Here is a 10,520-nt window from a genome sequence, read left to right on the forward strand (position 1 = left end):
CCCGCGGGGAGGGCTGCGCACCTGCCCCGGGCACCGCGCCCGGCCCGGCCCGGCCCAGCCCAGCTCGGGTTGCTCTTGCTGCTCCGTCCGGCCCGGCCGCTGGAGTTTCTGTAGCGCTGCTGGCCCCGAAGTGCGCTCACAGCTGCAGCTCGGCCCTCGTGGGGCCGGCTCGGAGCACGCACCGGACTCCGGGAGCTGCCCTGGGCTCACGGCCGAGCCCCTGCCTGACACGGCAGCCGAAACCTCCGCGCCGTTCTTCCACGAGTGTCGTGTTTCGAAACAGTGACTTTTGCCAAGGTAGCCTTGACTGGCTCTGAATCAGGTTTTGAGGGTATTTTTCGTTTTGCTGTGTCACGACAAATAAGGACAAATTGCAACATAACCTGGCAACTCCAGGTGAGTGAAAGCAGCTAGGTTATCTTTTTGAACACAGCCGGGCCGCTGTGTACCACGGTGAAGTTCAAGTGCTCCGTGTTGTGTCCTGTGATCTGACACGCTCTGACAGAGCCATGCTCCTGTTCTTGTCACTGACAGTCTGCACTGTCTCCTGCTCCACATTACAGGACTTTAACACCTTAACAATTCTAGCGTCTTCTCTGGCCTCCAAGAGTCGGACTGCTCTTCTATTTTCCATGAACACTGTGGATTATCCACTTGGGGATTTCCTTTCCAGTTACCTGTGTGTTCTACTTCATCTCTCTCTTTCAGTTTCCTCGAAACTCCTCTGATCCTTCTTTTCATAGGTTCTGCCCTGTCCACATGATTTTTACTTTCAAGATATTTTTCTTCTTTTGTTTGACCTCTGAATAAACATCGCCAAAGAAGGAGGGGCAAAGAGAGAGCCTCAGAGAGAAAACTAGGGAAAGAGTCAGGGGTTTGTTCACCACTAACAGTCGTGGCTTGGTTAACTGGAGCCACAGCTGACTGTCCAAAGTCCTTCCACAGCTTCTCTGCTACACCCTGCGCCTGGAAGGGGCCGATATTCTCAAACAAGGTGAAGAGTTGGGAGATGTGTAAAAGAAAGTCATTGCTTTTTGGTGAAGGGTGAATGGCAGAGAAAGAAAAAAAATAACATGAGCAAAGCATGGAGAAGGAGGGTAACTCTTGCTTGGGTCACATGAGCCTGGCTTAACAGTATGAAACAATGTAAGTGTAAGGGAAAAATCCTGCTATGACACAGGGCTGGACTAATAGCTGTTTACATTCTCTTATTTCAGTTCTTGTATAACTCTGGGGAAATCAGAACTCTCACAAAGCTCTTATTCTTGCAGGAAGTATCACGAGTATGTGGTAGTCATTTAGGAGAGCGTCTCTGGACTGTAACTTAAGGCTCCATGACTGTTTCAGGAACACAGGTTATGCATATTTATCTGCAGAGACATTTAGCCTTTGCTTTGAAGGACTGCTGTGGCAGTTCCAGAAAATTACCCTGAGCAAAACAAGGAAAATATTTCTGAAACGTCCAGTGAGTATTATCTTGGCCAATCTTTTGCAATTCAAACCAAAACACATCAGTGTGTTAAAAGAGAATCAAAAGGTGGTGTTGAAGAAGGACAAAGAGGAAGATGGTTGAGTGGTTTAGCAAAAGGTGAGGTGGTAGGAGATGTTTATTCTGGCTGTTTGTTTAGTGCCTCCTGCACACTCTTCTGCAAATTTCTTAACAACTTCCTTCTCCCAAAGAGTGGAGGACATGAACTGTAAATGTATTTAAATCATGAGGGCAGTTTGGAGGTGCTGGGAGGTGCAGACACACCAAACCCTTCTGGTCTTGGGCAGCCAATTCCTGGGGTAAGGAAAGCACAGCGAGCGAGCTCTGCTCTGGCAGGGTGTTCCTGGGGCAAGAGGGGGGCTGGTCCTGAGTGTCCCGAGTGTCCCATTTCCCGAGTTTCCCAGGTCCCAGGGCAGCTCCCGAGTGTCCCGGTTCCCAAGTTTCGCAGCTCCCGAGTGTCTCAGCTCCCGAGTGTCCCTGCTCCCAAATTTCCCAGCTCCCAGGGCAGTTCCCGAGTGTCCCCCGTTTCCGAGTGTCCCTGTTCCCGAGTGTCCCAGCCCTGCCAGGAGGGCCCAGCCGAGCCCTGCCCGTGCCGGGGATCCCTGGCGTGCTCCTGCACGGGTGGGTGGGCTGGACTGACTTGGCAAGGCCCGCTGAGGCTGCTGCCAACATTTAACAAAGGAATCCTTTACACACATTCCTGCCTGATACGGCACCTTTTCAGCTCTGCAGCACGGGAAGGGAAAAAAAGGTCTACGTTTAAAATGTAAATAAAAGTACTGATCCAGGAAAAAGGTCACTGCATTCATCCTGGGCAGATCAGATCGCTCTCAGATAACTTTGGCTTTACAAGTTTCCAGCACAGCCTGCCATTCCACTGTGTCCCTGCTCACTGAGACCAGGAAAATGGGGAACTGGGTCAGTGATCAGTACTCAAGACACCACCATAGTATCGAGCTAATCAGATCAGGGAATTCATCACTGAGTTCTTCACATCCAGCTAAAATACGACTGAAGAGTGAAAACAGAGAAGAAACAGCACTGAGGGAAAAACCAAGTATGCTGTTCATAGACACTGTAATTAAATGATCTGTTTGTTACAGAACAGTTTGATCAGCTTTGACAGAATTAAAAACTCCCCATCAGAAAGAATCTCCAGGACACTGGTCATAAATTAAAACCAGCTGGTGAATTAGGTGTAAAAAGTGCTTGAAAGAGAATCTTAAATATTCTCAGTGAACAAACTGAACAAAGAGACCCTCATCTCAGCCTTCATCGCAGCTATTCCTACAGCCTCTCATAAACTTGTGAACCAATTGTGGGTTCTTTTCATTAAGCACATTTAAGTGCTATTTCCAAGATTAAAGCCTGTGCTTCTATTCCAGCAGAATAGGAGTATCAACTTAAAACCAGATTTTTAAAGTGCATTTATGTAGTTTTAACACGCTTAAAAGTATTTTAATGCTTAAACATAAAATTTTGTAGATCTGAATGGTGCTTATTAGGAATGGTGCTTTAATGCAGTTAAGAGTGTAAAAGGCATTAGAGTCCTAACAGCAAAGTTACATCTGTGCAAGTACCTGAAAAGAGTTGAAAGGTTCTTTAAGAAAAGGCTCCGGTATTTCCACATGACCTACCAAAGGGAAGGAGGACTGGTATGCTGCCAAATTCCAGGAGAGCTGAGCAGTGATTAGAGTTTAACTTTGGCATCAGACAGTAGACTTTTTTCCCCTTGAAATTCACAATGTAAAAAGTGCTGAAGCTTTTTCTCAGCTTTTCAGTTGGGGGAAAAGAAGAAAAACAATCCCCACCCTCAAAAGCTAATAAAGAACTTGCTTTAGGAAAACATCTGGTAGCTTTGAGTGCCTTAGTGCAGAGAATTGTGCATTTTCCCAGTGTAGGAGTGTGGTGTGCACGCTGGTTCTGAAGCCATGAGCAGCATAGGAGGTGGGAAAATCATTTTGCTGAGTCAGAAGTAGGAATTAATACAAGAAGAAACTGCAAGTTCTGACACAGACTTTAAGCAGAAGGAAAACTGTCTGGGATGGTGGGGAGTTGTGAGGTCAGTTCTCTGAACAGTGTGACAATTCCACGTCACCACATCCAGCCACAGCCTGGCACTGCAGCTTCCCAGTGTGACACCACTGGGAAAAGCCTCAGGAACAGTGAGGAGACCTGGATTCTATAGCTGGGAGTCAAAACCCAGTCCTACCAACTGAGGACAGGAGTCAAAGCACAGCCCTGCCAACTGAGGGAAGTTCAGAGAGAAGGAGAGGAGAAGGAAGGAAGCTGAGGTGAAGGGCAACCTCTAAGATTTCTTGCAGGTTCCACTGGCTGAGAGCACCGTGCCTGTTTGGCCAGGGTCTCTTGGGCACACACCACAGCACAGTGAGGGACTCCTGGGCTTTTCACCTGGTTAAAAAAGAGCAGCTTCAGTAGTCAGAGGTGGTAGTGAGTCCTCTCCTCAGCTACTACATTGGCCATGCAGACTTTCACCACCTCCATCTGGATTCCAGCCCTGAGGCCTTGGAAAACAAACAGAGCAGCCCTGGAACCCCCCAGGCCTCAGCCACTGGTGACAGTCCCCAGCCCCAGGGGTGCCTCAGCTCTCACAGCTGAGAACAGAGGCAGCAGCAGCTGAAGTCCCTACAGGACCCTGTACAGGAGCTATACAGGATTAAGGGGACAGGTAAAAGTGTCACTTCTGGAAATTCACCATCACTATCAGAAAACAGTGTTTCCCTTTCAAAATCAAACTAAAAAGAAAAAAATCCTCCCCCTCCAAAACCAAGAAAGGCAGTGCTGCCAAACAAATCAGTCAGACCCTTACCTTGCAGACATGAACATGACTTCATGTGCTTTTAACAATGAACCATTCACAGAACCTTTTTTTTTTTTTTCTTCAGGATTAGGGACTGACATCTCATTCTGTATCATCTACTGGTCCAGTTTGGTGGTGAAGAAGGTGAAGAAGTCACTGGCTCCTTTCACATCCAAAATCTTATAAGGGCATCTGCAATCTGCAAGTGTCAGAGAGGGGTTACCATGCAGCCACAGCTGGGCTGAAGGGCAGCAGACATTCTACAGAGCACAAGGTGAAATGAATTTCTATAAAAAAGAGAAGCAAAATGCCAGATTCTTAAGAAAAGTGCCAGCAGACCTTTAATGGTGCTGGGAACCAGCCAAGACTGTGAGTTACATTTCTTTTGAAAGAATCCTGTATAATGAAGCACACTGAAAAAATATGCAGAGAGACTGACAGCAGTGTTTATTTTATTCATGGCACTACATTTATCCAGGGAACAGAGGGGGGAAAAAAAGCCGTGGACTGAGAAAAAAGGTGGTGGTCTTCCAATAACACCATAAAACCACACAGACCTAGAGCAGAAGGTCAGAAAACTCTTGTTCCCTCTGCATGGACATGAGGATGCTGCCCCTGCAACATCCAGTAGTTTTACAGCAAGTGATGGAGCATGCAGGGTACAGCAGGCCTTGGAGGGAAAGAGACGGGGTTTATTTTTTGAGGAGGTGGGAAGCTGAAGGGGAGGATGAAAAAATTGTATAAACCATGTTTTATAAGCAAAGTTTTAAAGGTCCCTTAGCAGGCTTAAAAAAAAGATGAAGTACACTCACTACATTCTTTCGTTCCACGGACAGAACGGGCCAGCGAAAACAACTGACCTCAACTGTTTGAATCCTGTGTGTGTTGTTATGCAACAACCCAGCCAGTCCTCTGCACTTCTACTGCACATGGTAGAGAAGTTCATGCTTTAATTACCCTCCTGGATTTCTTTTACTTACAGCTAACCTGCAGCTGATTGCTAACATCAGCAACCATAACGGCAGTTCAAAGAATATTCCCTTTTGCAACAGCACCTAATTTCTCCATATGATAGAACTCTGTCAAGCTCATTTGGCTTGTTCCCTCACAGAGTATTTCTTTGGTTACACAGGTCTTCTACATGCAAGGGAAAGTTTTGGCTTTTTTGCTTTTTTTTCAACAGGAAAAATAATTTCAAGTCTTCCATCACTGACTATAAACCCAAGGCAGGCATATAGCGCCAGCTCTTCAAAGCCATACACAGAGGAACTAATAAATCCTGATTCCTTGCAGGCTTGTCTTCTCTTCCCACCTTCCCCACCTCACCCCTCCCATGGAGGCCACTGCCCCAGCCCTCCCCAGGGTCCCCCAGCACAGGCAGCAGCTGAGCTCCTATTTCTGTCCTCCAACTCCTGCTCGAGCAGAAGGAAGCCAGCGCTGCGCCAGGTTCCGTGTGTGCAGACCACAGATCTTTCTTTGGCCTGGCTCGCCTAGGAACCAGCCAAACTTCCTTGGCAATCCCTGCCTAAAGCAGAGGAAATCTTTGGATTTATCGTCTCCACCAAGCCCTTAATTTTCATGCAACTGGGATTAAGTCAGCTGTCTGCAAGATCTTTCTTGTCACTGAAGCTGGCCAAAAGATTTAAGTTATTTTTGAGGAGGGGGTAGAACGGGACAGAACACAAATGCAAAAGCAGTGGAAACCATGCTAAAAATATTTCAAATATGACAGCATTCTCTTAATAGTTGTGTTGTACTTCTGTTCAGCTGAAAGGTGACTTAGGAGAGATTTTGACAGGCTTTTGCTGTTTTAAGTATTTCAGATTCTGCCAGTTTCTCTGGCAATTTCTCAGCATTACAAGATACTGGTCAAAACATCCTGATTCAGCCAGTTAATCACAGCTAATTATAGTCACCTACTGACAATCCAGTGTTGTCCGGGGGAACGTGTGTTCTTCCCAGGAAAACAAACCTGGGAGTAACAATTCAGGTTCACAGCATAAACAAATTCCAGTATTAATTCAGTAGCCCCCATCTCTTGCACAGATCAAAGGGCTGATATTCCATTGCTTGTTTCCAAACCAGCCCATCACCACAGGAGCCCCCGACTCTTACCAAAGCTTGAGGCCAGCTGGAAACAGGGCTCCATCACTGACCTCTACAGCTGAGCAAGAAAAGAGCCACTTGTGGGTTTGGCTGGAAGTGCCCAGAACTCTCCCTCCAGGTCTTCTGCCTTTGTTTTGCATTCAAGAGATTTTCTGTGCAGCCAGTGACTGGTCTTTAATGAAATGGAATTCTCTCCTACTTCTCACTGTCTCCGTCTGTAAGCAGAGTAACTGAACTCTTTCAGAACATCAGAAAATTTGGAACATCTTCACTTTCTAATAATCTCCAAAGCATCATCAGTATACCAAGTCCTTCATGGGTAATCGTTTCCCTCCTCTGGAGAGGTTTTAATTTGGTGCACCCAGGGCACAGCACTGTCCTGCAGTCCCTCTCACTGAAGCCATGGGCAACATACAGAGTGGGTCTGATCTCAGCAGCCCTCTCCATCCATCCATCCATCCATCCATCCATCCATCCATCCATCCATCCATCCATCCATCCATCCATCCATCCATCCATCCATCCATCCATCCATCCATCCATCCATCCATCCTCAGTGGTCTCACTCCCTCTGTTCTGTCAATTAAGTCCATTCCACTCCTCTAAAAGGCAAGTGCTTGGCTTTTGGAATGCTGTCAGACTGGTCAGGTGAGTGCCAGAGATCTACAATGGTATTTTCCTTTCCTCAACTTCAGTATTTCACTAAACATGATTGCAGTAGTTGCAACTCCATTTCTGGCATGTTTTGAGGGATTGTTTTTGGTTTTAAGCATTTGGCAAGCCCAAGTTAAAGATGGCATTTTTATATCATAAAGCTTCAATGAGTGTATATTTGTTATATACAAGACATTAGTACTGAAAACTCAGACACTTTCAAAGGCAGCTTAGGCAAGCTATTCAGCTTTCTTGTGGACATACAGCTGTTGGCTTTCAGTCCTGGACACTGCTATTTCAGCTTTTGTTCTGAAAGAAACAAACCAGTCAAACCAGTGTCAATTTAGTCAACTCGAAATTAGAAATGAGAACAGCTTAATTCATACTAAAATTCATGGAACTGAATGAAATCTTTTCTTTGGGAAAAGATCAGCAGCTTGCTCTTTGGAAGATACTTAAATGACAAAAATAATCTGCCAAACAGGAATTACTGAGGGAAGCTGACAAGCATCTCACAACAGAATATTCACAATTGTTACCTTCAGGCATGGATCCCACGCCTGCCACCTCCTGGGCTTGGAATAGTTCAACTCCAGAAGCGTTCAGCAAAACATAATTGCAATTAAGTGTCAGGGAAAGGGGAGTGAGGGATCTTTTCCTTCAGATAAAGTATTACTACTCATAGTGTTGGTTCTGCTGCACAAAGTCTGCTACCAAAGGCAACACAGAAAATCAATTGCTTCCCTTGGTTCTGACATCATCTCACAGGCCTCCTGCACGTAATTACTAACCTGCTTCCCATAAAGCCCTCCAGGAACTCGCAGCCTGGGGCTGACTCCTGGAACAAACCAGGGATTACACATCTTTCAGAAGATGATACTGCTCCAGGTCCACTCATACTGCTGGCTCACAGCACTGGCATCAGTCACTGCTGCCCATGGCAGCACCACGCTGCTGGGGCAGCGCTGCACTTGGCACAAGACACGTCTGTGGTGCTGATACTGCAACATGGTACTAATACTGCAACGTATCTGTGTGTGGACACACACATTCAGAGAGCTAGGGAATTACAGCCTGGAAATTCTTTTCAGGCCTGGGTTTCTCCTGACTCTCAGCTCCATTCCCAGGCTGACAAGCTGACTGCAGCTTCAGTTAGGGAGGAGTCTCCCAGGGTGATAACATGGTGAAAAACAGAGTGGAATTCATCATAAAGATTAACAATTGGTATCTTTCCCGTGGGATACATCCTGAGGTGCTGTCCCAAGGATGTTTTTCCCAATTGTCCAATGAGCTCCTGTCCTGCCCTGGCTGCACTAACACACTTTAAATCCGGGCTGTCTGTACAATAAATTGGCCTTTTTTCCCCAAAGAGCTCCGTGTGTGTTGCTGTCCTTTCTCTCTCTTTGCAGTGCAGTAACCACATCTGTGCTGCTGATATTGCAATACCTCTGTGGTGCTAATACCACAACTTGTCTGGTGCTGATACTGTAAGCCTTTTTATTCTTTTAAGACAGCTGAAGCAGAATTAGGTGCCTTATCCTTCAGGTTTTTGGAGACATGCATGATTTGGAAGCACTGTAGCAGCATATTTATACTACCAGTCAAGAACTTCATTTGAGAAAATTCCTTGAGTTTTTTTCTAAATATTTTAATTTCACTGAAGTACATGTGGAAGCAGAGATCGCTCCTTTCACTCTTCCAGGGAGCAGAAATCCTGCTCGATCCCATCCCGTGCTCAGCTGCTGCCTGCAGTCTCATTCTGAGAAGAGCTGCTGATAAACCACTTACAGAGTGCAGCAATCTCAGAGGAGCTGGCAGTGTCCCAGAGCAGCAGCTCGGACTGCTGGCTTTTGTGATTATTTGTGCTTGTTGTCTTCTCCACACAATCTGAGTGGGTCAGTGAAAGAGAAGTTCATTATTCCAAAGGCTGTAGCATGTCAGGCTGGAGTTTTTATGTCAATTCCTTGAAGGGAAACTGAATTCCAGCAAAAGAGTGCCTTTGGAATTAAACTGTGTATATCCCATGGTACCAAACACTCCATTCAGCTCTAAACACACCCAGACAAGCAGAGTCTCACTGAGGTAATGGATAACGACCTTGTAACCCCCAGCCCCTCCTATGCAGGTATTTGAACTGCAATGACTCAGAAATTCACTGTTTTGTTCAAGCAAAGGCTCTTAGGTAAGAGCAGTTCATTCTCTAACAAAACCCTGAGACACTTGAAAAGCCTGAGGTTAATGCCACCATTTGGAACAGCATAGGCAGTGAAAGACTCCTCTTCTAAGAGCAGCTTAGAGCAGCCTTCAGAAAATTTTTTCTGCACCAAAGCCTTATTATCTTATTTTTTTTTCCTAGCTTGGGGACATTTTGCTTTGAAAAAAAAATATAGTTGAAGAGCAGCAAAGTAAATGTAAGCTACAAGTTCTTCCACTTCCATCTACTGTCACCATCTTTCCAAAGTCACTTTCAACTTCACCTCATCTGGAGATGAAGTTTTCACCTGATTTTCTCCCAAACTAATATAATTTCTCTTCATATACTCAAAAAGTATCTTCTAAAGCCCATCTTAAAGGGCTAAAATTGATTCTTCACATTAATGAGCTAATGAAAACATTATGGCAATTCTAAAATGATAATTGTTTCATGGCCTCATAAGGATTTCCTTCTGGAGAAATTCTATTCCAGAAAGCCAAAGCTTAGCTGAATTATATTTCAGAGACAGGGTGATTCAACAAACATTCATATCTAGAGCTTCAATCTCTTTGCAGGGGAACAGAGGCATCCAGTTGATATGAAATGAAACAATGAAGACAAGCAGCAGAATCCTAATTAAATGCCCACTCCTTCTGTGCTTACTGGGAAGCTCTTCTTACACCCACCCAAGGGAGAACACTTGGCATTTGGCAAAGAAGAGGAATTTTCAACGCTCCAGCAATTCACTCCCTAAATTTCCCATAGCCTGGATTTGAATCCTGGTAATTCAGGACTAGTGCTGCGCTTGGGAACAGTATTGCACAAAGTACATCTGAAGCTGGTGAAGCACACAGGTGTCTCCCCAGCCCCATGAAATCCATTATTTTGTAGCAAAGCAGTTCTGCTGTGAGCAGCCACAAGCACAGCTCTGCTCACTGGCACAGGACACAGCTCCCAGCTCCAGAGGACTGGCACTGGCAGAGGCTGGGCCAAGCCCCTGGCTGGAAGCTGTCACTTACCCAGGGACACAACTCACAGCCAACCTGCTCCTCCTGCTCACAGAACTCACCCACACCCTGCTCCCACACAAACAGCTCCAGGAGGGTATCTCCCAGACAGAAGCACAGCAAAAACCAGTCTGGATTCATGTTTATTGAAGCCAGTAATTAAAGACGTCCTCGTTTTGCCAGCACTAGAAAGCAAGGTTCCACATGACTGCATACTGCACCTGGTTAAAGCCATACAACTGGACTAAG

The 10,520-nt window shown here is 45.8% G+C and overlaps 1 long non-coding RNA gene across 1 annotated transcript; it reads left to right on the top strand.

Moving 5' to 3' along the window:
* Window positions 1-41: 41 nt before the first annotated feature.
* Window positions 42-5,599, top strand: LOC148222309 (uncharacterized). The gene is made up of 2 exons (XR_015806185.1): window positions 42-396; window positions 4,396-5,599. It is a non-coding gene; the product is annotated as an uncharacterized LOC148222309 (long non-coding RNA).
* The last annotated feature ends 4,921 nt before the right edge of the window (window positions 5,600-10,520 follow it).

Source organism: Sturnus vulgaris, chromosome 12 (genome assembly GCF_052056855.1).
Source record: "Sturnus vulgaris isolate bStuVul1 chromosome 12, bStuVul1.hap1, whole genome shotgun sequence".
In the NCBI taxonomy this organism is placed as follows: Eukaryota; Metazoa; Chordata; class Aves; order Passeriformes; family Sturnidae; genus Sturnus; species Sturnus vulgaris.